Consider the following 8,448-nt stretch of genomic DNA (forward strand, 5'->3'; position numbering starts at 1 on the left):
AAACCCGACTCTGCAGACCGGGCAGCCTCCAACAACAATGAAATTGGCAGGATACCTGGTGGTATTTCGACTGTGGATGTTGTAGACCCTGGGGTGGTGGGTGGGTGTCCCCGTGACCGGGTGAATGTGGGGTGGCGGCAGGCTGCTGGCGAAGTCGCCCTGGCCGGCGTCCAGGTTGTAGACGCGCGGCCGCTCCGGCAGCAGGTGCTTGCGGTCCTTGGCCTGCGGCGCCCAGCCCGGCTCCCACCCGGACTCCCGCTCCCGCGCCGGCTCCGACTCGCGGGGTCGCCGCTTCCAGTCTGGGTTTTGTTTTGTTTTTTTTAAATAAAGTCAACACCGAAGGAGACGACCTGGAGGCATTTCGGTTCCTAGCTCTAATTTCTGATGCCCACAACGATATCCATGCCTGTTCTTAGGCTTGGTTGCATTCCATCGGCAAATAACTTCCCCATTTTGCTTAAATTAGTTCTGGTAGGTTTCTCAGCCGGGAACCAACCAAAGCAGGGTTTCCTGACTTTCCCACTTATTGTATCATCTAAGGGAACCACAACTCTACCATTTACCCTAAACAGTACTTAGATGATTAATAAATGGTGGCCATTACTGGTCTCTTACGGCAGACAGGAGTGTTTCAAAAAGATTTCCGTAGGGAACACAAAGGCAAATGGATATGGAGAATACAAGAACGATAAAAACAAGAATTATGATGCTGTTTTAAGCAGCCTGGTTCAGGGTTTGCCGAGATCCCTTCCTGCTGTTTGAGATAGTTTTGCACAAGTTCCCCAAAGCTGGCAATTCCACAGGGTTCTAGCTTGAACTCCCTCTCCTCAGGTCCTGGATACATTCAGGTGGAGAGAAACATCTTGTAATCCACTACCCAGGATTCTTCTATTTACACATCAAGACTAATAATTCAGGTTAACAGATATTGAGTGCCTACCACGTGCCAGACACTGTTTTATGTGCCTGGGACTCGTGGGTAAACAGAGTTTGCATGAGAGTGAGAGATGGCGGGGAAGATGGTTAATACAATATAAAAATAAATTGCACAATATATTAGAAGGCAGTAAGTTCTATGGACAAAAAAGGCCAACAGGAAGAGCCGGCATGCGGGTGGGGTGACTGGTCCTGGTAGTAAATAAGGTGTGAGGATAGACTTCAATGGGAAGGTCATATTTAAATAAAGACTAGAAGGTGAGGGAGTTAGTAACTCAGATATATGGGGGAAAAGCATTATAGGAAGAGGGAACAGTCTAAGCAAATGCCTTAGAAGTGCCTGGCATGTTCAGGGAACAGGAAGGCAATAGCAATTCTCACTGAAGCGTAAAGAGAAGTCAGAGAGGTAAGGAGGGGCCGCACTAAGTGGGGATTTGAGGCTGTTGTAAGGACTTTGGCTTTTACTCTGAGGGATATGGGAAGTCATTGCAGGTTTTTGTTTGTTTTTACAGAAGACTGACTTACATGTTTTTAAGGGTATTAGCTTGACTGCGGTGTTTAAGTAGGCCATAGGGGACCCAGGGTAGAAGCAGGCAGACCCATTAAGAAGCCCACTGCAACAACCCAGTTGGGAAATGTTGGAGGCAATGAGCAGGTGTTTGTCATAGAGGTAATCAAGAGTGGTCGGAGTACGAATAGAGGAGGATCTTTATCACCCCATCCTTCCTCATCCATCCATCCATCTCTCAGCCATCCATCTCTCCATCCATCTATCCAACCATCCAACCATTGCTTATTGAAAGCCTACTTTGTTTTAGTCAATGGAGATAGACAACTAAATACATTCGTAAGCATGATAATGGTCTGTAGTGGAAACTGCCATAAAGGAATCAACAGTGTGATCTCTTAGGAAAAATGTTGGAGTGGAAGCTAGAAAAGGCCTCAGTTGAACCGAGACCAGAAAAAAAGGAGCCAGCTGTGATAAATGTCAGGAGAAAAGCAATCCGGGGAAAAGGAAATGACTTTGCATGGTTGAATTGCAAAAAGAAGACCAATGTTGTTGGAACATAGGAAGCTGGAGAAAGCAGCAACTGTGATCTCTTCCCCAGTGACTAACACAACAAATGGCTGTGTCCCTACATACAGTCCCTAGATTGATCTTTTCTGTTTTCATAATATTACGCAACACAATCTGATAGCCATAGTACGGATGTAACAAGAAGTTTCAAGATAAACCAACATGTGGGCATTCAACCCAGCCAGTTGTTGTTACTATTATTAGCAAGAATTAGAAACTGAGGAAGTACAGTTAGCGACAGAGCAAACGCATAGCAATTGCATGTGAACTAGACTTTAAATCTAGATCTGTCTTATTCCAAAACCGATTCTTTATCTGCTATGTATCATGTTACTTCCTAGATGAGGAAAGAAGAAAGAAAAATACTCAGGACAACATTGGACAACAGCTGGGCATGGAGCCTGACGCAGGGCTCGATCTCATGAGCCCTGAGATCATGACCTGAGCAGAAACTGAGTCAGATGCTTAACTGACTGTGTCACCCAGGCACCCCCAGAATGATTTTTAAAAAAGGTTCTTTCCACTTTAGTTGGAACATACTAAGAAAAAATAGACCAGAAATTCCTGTCACAGATGAGAAGCTAGGAGTCTCTTTTTGGTTTACCTCTGTCTGTATTTATCAATAAAGATGTCTACAAAGAACAACTAACAGAATCCCTTCAAAGGATTGAGAGATGTGAAAACAAACAAAATGAAACAAAGTGATACATTTCTCAAGAAGCAATTTTAATGTCAGTTTATTTCTCAAGTCTTAAAAGTTACCCTAGCTTCATTTCTCAAAGTGGCCACAGCCCAACTTCAGTAATACATTTGTGATCATTGTTTTCCAAATCAAGCTTTTTACTGGTAGAATTTTTTTTATTATAGATGATTATTAAGCATGCTGAGAAAGAAAAAAGATGGATATGTATAGAATACATATATACAATATATTGTAATAAGTACAATATATTACCATTTCAGAAAACATGTTTCAGTATAAAACCAATTCATGTTCAGTAAGCACATAAAAGAATAAAGAAAAATGCTTCTGCTAATGTTCTAATCTTTGTTCTATGTATAAATAACTGGAGCACAGGAGTGCTTGTAGGACTCTGTCTCTTGTCTCAGCTCATTCTCATTCTCGTCTTCATCATGGCACAAATGTGTCCTCTGTTAATGCGTCTTTGCAGCTTCACCACCTGTGTTGGTCTGCTCAGGCTGCCGCAGCAAAATACCACAGACTGGGTGGCTTAAACAACAGGCATTTATTTTCTCACAATTCTCGAGGCTAGGAGTCCCAGGTCAACGTGCTGGCCACGTCAGTTCCTGGTGAGAGCTCTCTTCCTGGCTCGTAGATGGTCCCCTTCTCACGGCTTCCTCACAGGGCCTTTCCTCTGTGTGGCGTGGAGAGAGAAAGCGAGTGAGCTCTGGTGGCCTTCCTCTTGTAAGGACATCAGTCCCATTGGGTCAGGGCCCAGCTCTTATGATCTCGTTTAATTTTAGTTACCTCCACAAAGACCCTATCTTCAAATAGTCACGTTGAGGGTTAGGGCTTCAACATACAAATTTTGAGAAACACACCTGAAAAAAAAAGGGGTGGGTGTATTTCTGGTCCCATATTAAAAAATTTCAAGAAAGGACTCTGACTAGTCCAGGATGCATCAACTGAAAGTTACCATAATTGACCCTATTTATTTTAGGGCTCACCCCTTGCCAATCAATAGCTTCAGTTTAAGGAGTTAATCCTCTGAAGAGTTTCTCATGGATTAAACATCCAGTATTAAAAACGTATAGAATTATAGAGTTGATAGTGCGTGCACCTAGTGTGTTCAATTAAGGGTGAGAAGGAGGTCAGCATACTTAAAAGAGTATGATTTTTTTTTTCAAGAGTAACAGAAAGATGAAAAACATCTTGGTATGAGAAAAACAAGTTAATTCTAGAAATGCAGAATATTCTGCTCAAGGTTTCTTGTGGCAGGAAAAAAGAAATTCTGCAATGTATGGATCTGAAACTTAAGATATTGTGGCACCCAAGAATCCACTGCAGCATTTCTTGATTTTTTTTTTTTTTTTTGAGGAGGCTCTCCCGAGGGCAGGAGGAGATATGATTGGAGAAATTCAGAAGGTTTAGGCCATAGCATTGAAGATGGACCAGAGTGGAGACAGAATGGCTAATGAGGAGGATATTATAGTAGACTAAGCAAGATTTGAAAATACTGAAGGAAGTGAATTGTCCCGTTGGGTGAGAGTAAGTAAAGGGTGGCAGGAGGTGTTAGTAAGGATATTAACAATAACCTCAAGTCTTACAAGTCATGTTTTGTGTGAGAATAACCACCATGAAGACAGCAGAAGTAATAGAAGAGTGGGTGAATTTGTAAAGAGGGCCAGCAACATTATTCTTAGATTTCTACCTTCAATAGTCAGATGAAAAGGGAAAGCTGATGGTGGAGATGATCTGGGGCCAGAAATTATAATTTACAGTTGCAGCATCTTCCTTCAGAAATGAAACCTGATCTCTACACACTCAGATTTTAAAATATGGGAATCATAGACCAGAAAAGAGCTGCTCAGGGGACCTGAAGTGGCCAGTGCTGTGTTGTGCCTACTTATGCTGAAGGTCACACCAGCTTGGGAGCCCGTGGAGGTCACATTTACAACAGTATCCAAATAACCAAAATTCTGAGCTCCCTCCTGTTCACACGGAAACATTGCTATTTCTCAAGGTGTCCTAGCTCATTTTTGTGAGACATCAGCCCCTCACGTATGACCAGGAGCATGATTTTCCATATTCCTCCCTTTTGCTCCTCTTGTCTGACTACTTCACCAATACCACGCATGAGAAATCAACTCAGCCAGGCACTGCTCTGCCCAGGGTTCTGTCTTCTGTTCCCAAACTACCGTTCCCTGTGTCCCAGGGCAGAACTGGGTGTGCATGGGGAAATGGGGAGCATTTTGCCTTCATGTATTCATTCGAATAGCATTGAAATGCCAATTATGAACCCAATAAGGTTCTAAGTCCTGGGGAGAACATTCATGAAACAAAACTCCTGTTCTCCCTGGGTTATACTGTGAGCCACAGAACCTCAGTGAGGCCTTGAGGCAGCAATCCTGGAGGCCAAGTCTTGCAAAGTTTCTGGTGAGGATGGCTGTTCCAGCTTTCGGCTCCTGTTAGCACCTCTCCAATAAAACGCTCAAGTGCCATAAAAAGAAGCACCCATTTTTAGACACACAATGTCCCAACCCATATTTAGAAAGCAAAAATTGACATTTTTGTTTTGTGGATGAACAGAAAGTATTCAAAGCTATAATTCTGCCTGCTGCATTGACAATCTTTCACGATTCTAGAGCCTCAGCTTTTCCTTGAATAGTCACTAGGCCTATCATGGGGATCATCCCAGAACAAGTCTAGCCTGCTTCCGAAGAGTACCTAAGCTGTCACCGCTTGCAAAACAGAAAACAGCTCCACTTTTGATGTGACAGTATTTTTGGGCTTTTGAGACATGTATCAAGATTTCAACGTTCTTGGGATCATGTTTCAATTAGATTCAAACTCCAGGAACTGTGAGCTTCCTCTTCCCCTTAGCAGTGTCTACAAGGAGGCTGCTCTCAGCTGCAGCCTGGGAACAGGAGTAGGCCCTTCCATGAAGGCAGTGGAAGGTCTCTACTTTTCCCTTTTATGTCCTTCATTGGGGGTCATTGTCTTTTCCCAGGGCACCATGTGATAAAATTCTAGGACCCAGAGTACATGACACTTTTATGGAAGGACACAGTTTTCCTGGGAAGGAAAAACAAGGGAAATGAAGGCTTCATTTGAAATGGCTCAACGTAAAAGTAGTGTTCACAAATCAACTCAGATTCCATAGCAATTCCTTGATGCCATGTTTCCATTTCCCTTTCTGTACCCCTGTGGGGCTGGGGAGAGTTGAGAGGCGCTGCAGAGGGGCCTTGGCACCACTAGGAGGCAGTATTGGATAGGAAGAAAAAGGAAAACCCCATTCATCCTATCTCTGTAGAATGAAGTAGCATTTCAGGAAACCTAAATTTAAAATATCATCCTCTTGCCAGTCAGAAGTCATCTGCTTTTCCGCACTCCGATGGCATTGCCTACACGGACATGTTAGAGCAAGTATGCTTTGCATTCATTCTTTTTTTTTTTTTTAAGATTTATTTATTTACTTGAGGGAGAGAGAGCATGCATGTGTGCGCAGGGGGGAGGGGCAGAGGGAGAAGGAGAGGTTTTTTTTCTTTTTTAAGATTTTATTTATTTATTCTAGAGCGAGAAAAACAGAGAGAGCGCGAGCAAGGAGAGGGGCAGTGGCAGAGGGAGAAGCCGACTCCCGGCTGCGTAAGGAGCTGCAGGCGGGGCTCCGTCCCACCGCCCGGAGCCCGAGACCCGAGCTGAGGGCAGCCGCTTAACCGGCTGAGCCACTCGGGCACCGGGAAGAGAGAGTCTTGCGGACTCCGCGCTGCAGGAGCCGGAGGCCGGGCTGTATCTCACGTCCCGGAGATTACAGCCTGACCTGAAACGAAGAGTTGGTCGCTCAACTGACTGAGCCACCCAGGTGCCACTGCATCCATTATTTTCTCCATTCACTTGTAAGTTCCTTGAAGATGACTGTCTTAGGCTTCATAAGTTTATTACATAGTATTTGTTGAATAAGTGAATCTTTTATGAGCACCCTCTCAGTACATGCTGAGTTCTTAACAGTTGAAAAAATTTTTTATAAAAACACGATTTTGAAGTTTTAATGTAGAGTTGAAGGTATTAAATAAGGAAGACATAACGAACCCAGCATTGAGCTATTTCACAACTAACACAGCCATGCTTATTTCTTTGCAGGGTGCTGCCACCTGCTTACTTTAGGCCATTGGATCCTCATAATAACCCTGGGAGCTGAACTGAGTGACTCCAGGAGTCTACAAGAAGCCACAGCCCTCAGGGACTCATTTTTTTTTTTTTTTTTTTAAGATTTTATTTATTTGACAGAGAGACACAGTGAGAGAGGGAACACAAGCAGGGGGAGTGGGAGAGGGAGAAGCAGGCTTCCCGCGGAGCGGGGAGCCCGATGTGGGGCTCGATGTGGGGCTCGATCCAGGACCCTGGGATCATGACCTGAGCTGAAGGCAGACACTTAACGACTGAGCCACCCAGGCGCCCCATCAGGGACTCATTGGATTTTGTGTTTGGATGGGGAGGCTGGACTGAAGGCACCCCACTCCTTTCTTCAGCCTGTGTTAATCCCTTCTGTTCCTGAGCGTTTTGGCATAGAGGAGGTGGAAAAGGAAGACACAGTATTTCTGGCTACTCAGGCCAGTGAAGGCAGGAGGGATAAGCTGAAGAATCAGTAGAGATATGGAAAAAATTATTATAGAGATATGAACGTGTTGGTCCTGAACTGTGTGGAGTGGCTCAAAGGATTGCATAATAAGGGCTGAACTTAGGGAGCATATAGGCGGCCTCTGCCAGCTTGGGGTGGAGCAAGTTCTTCAAGAAGGCAGAAGGATGAAGACAAGACATGCAGGAGTTAGGGAAGAAAAGGGTGTAAGGAGGAAAGGGGGCTGTCCCAGCTGCCCATGTAACCTCCATACAGTTAGCTAATAGTGCTTAACCTTGAGAGTTTGCCCCTTGAGATGCCAAGAAAGACTTAATACTTTGTGTTGAACACCTGGCTTAAGGAAAGACTACTCATAATGACCACATAGCTCAGTGTGTCTCAGTGTGCCTTATCTATCATAATATTGGAGCATCATCTGTAATGTCCAAACCAATCTTTCATGCCTTTCACTGAGTGCCTGAGAAATGTTAGGCATTATTATTACTATTGATAGTGTTACTCATTGTTATTATTGCTACATCATGACACAGAGGCTTATTCTGACCAATTGTTACATTTAGTTTTGGAGACAGAACCACGGATACCAATAAAGAGAGTACAGCACTTATTTATTTATTTAGATAGATTTTTTCCCTATTATTTATTTATTTAATTTTAATTCTAGTGTAGTTAGCATACAGTGTTCTATTAGTTTCAGGTGTACAATATATGCCTCAATAATTCTATACATTACTCTTTGATCATCCCCATCCCCTATTTCACCCACCTCCCCTCTGGTGACCATCAGTTTGTTCTCTATAGTTCAGAGTCTGTTTCTTGGTTTGCCTCTCTCTTTTTTTACTCCTTTTATTCATTTGTTTTGTTTCTTAAATTCCACATATGAGTAAAATCATATGGTATTTGTCTTTGAACAACTTATTTCACTTAACATAATACCCTCTAGCTCCATCCGTGTTGAGAGTCCAACACTTTTGACCCCTGGTGGACTTGGTTGGCTGCTGGGGTAACTACACTTTGCCTTTTAGGCTGACATTCACGAGGGAAGCGCAGTTGGCATAGTACTGTCCAACAAAGAAATCTAAGGGTGCTTCAAGATTTGTAGACTTGTTTCGTTTC

This window comes from Phoca vitulina, unplaced genomic scaffold (genome assembly GCF_004348235.1).
Source record: "Phoca vitulina isolate PV1807 unplaced genomic scaffold, GSC_HSeal_1.0 scaffold11, whole genome shotgun sequence".
NCBI lineage: Eukaryota > Metazoa > Chordata > Mammalia > Carnivora > Phocidae > Phoca > Phoca vitulina.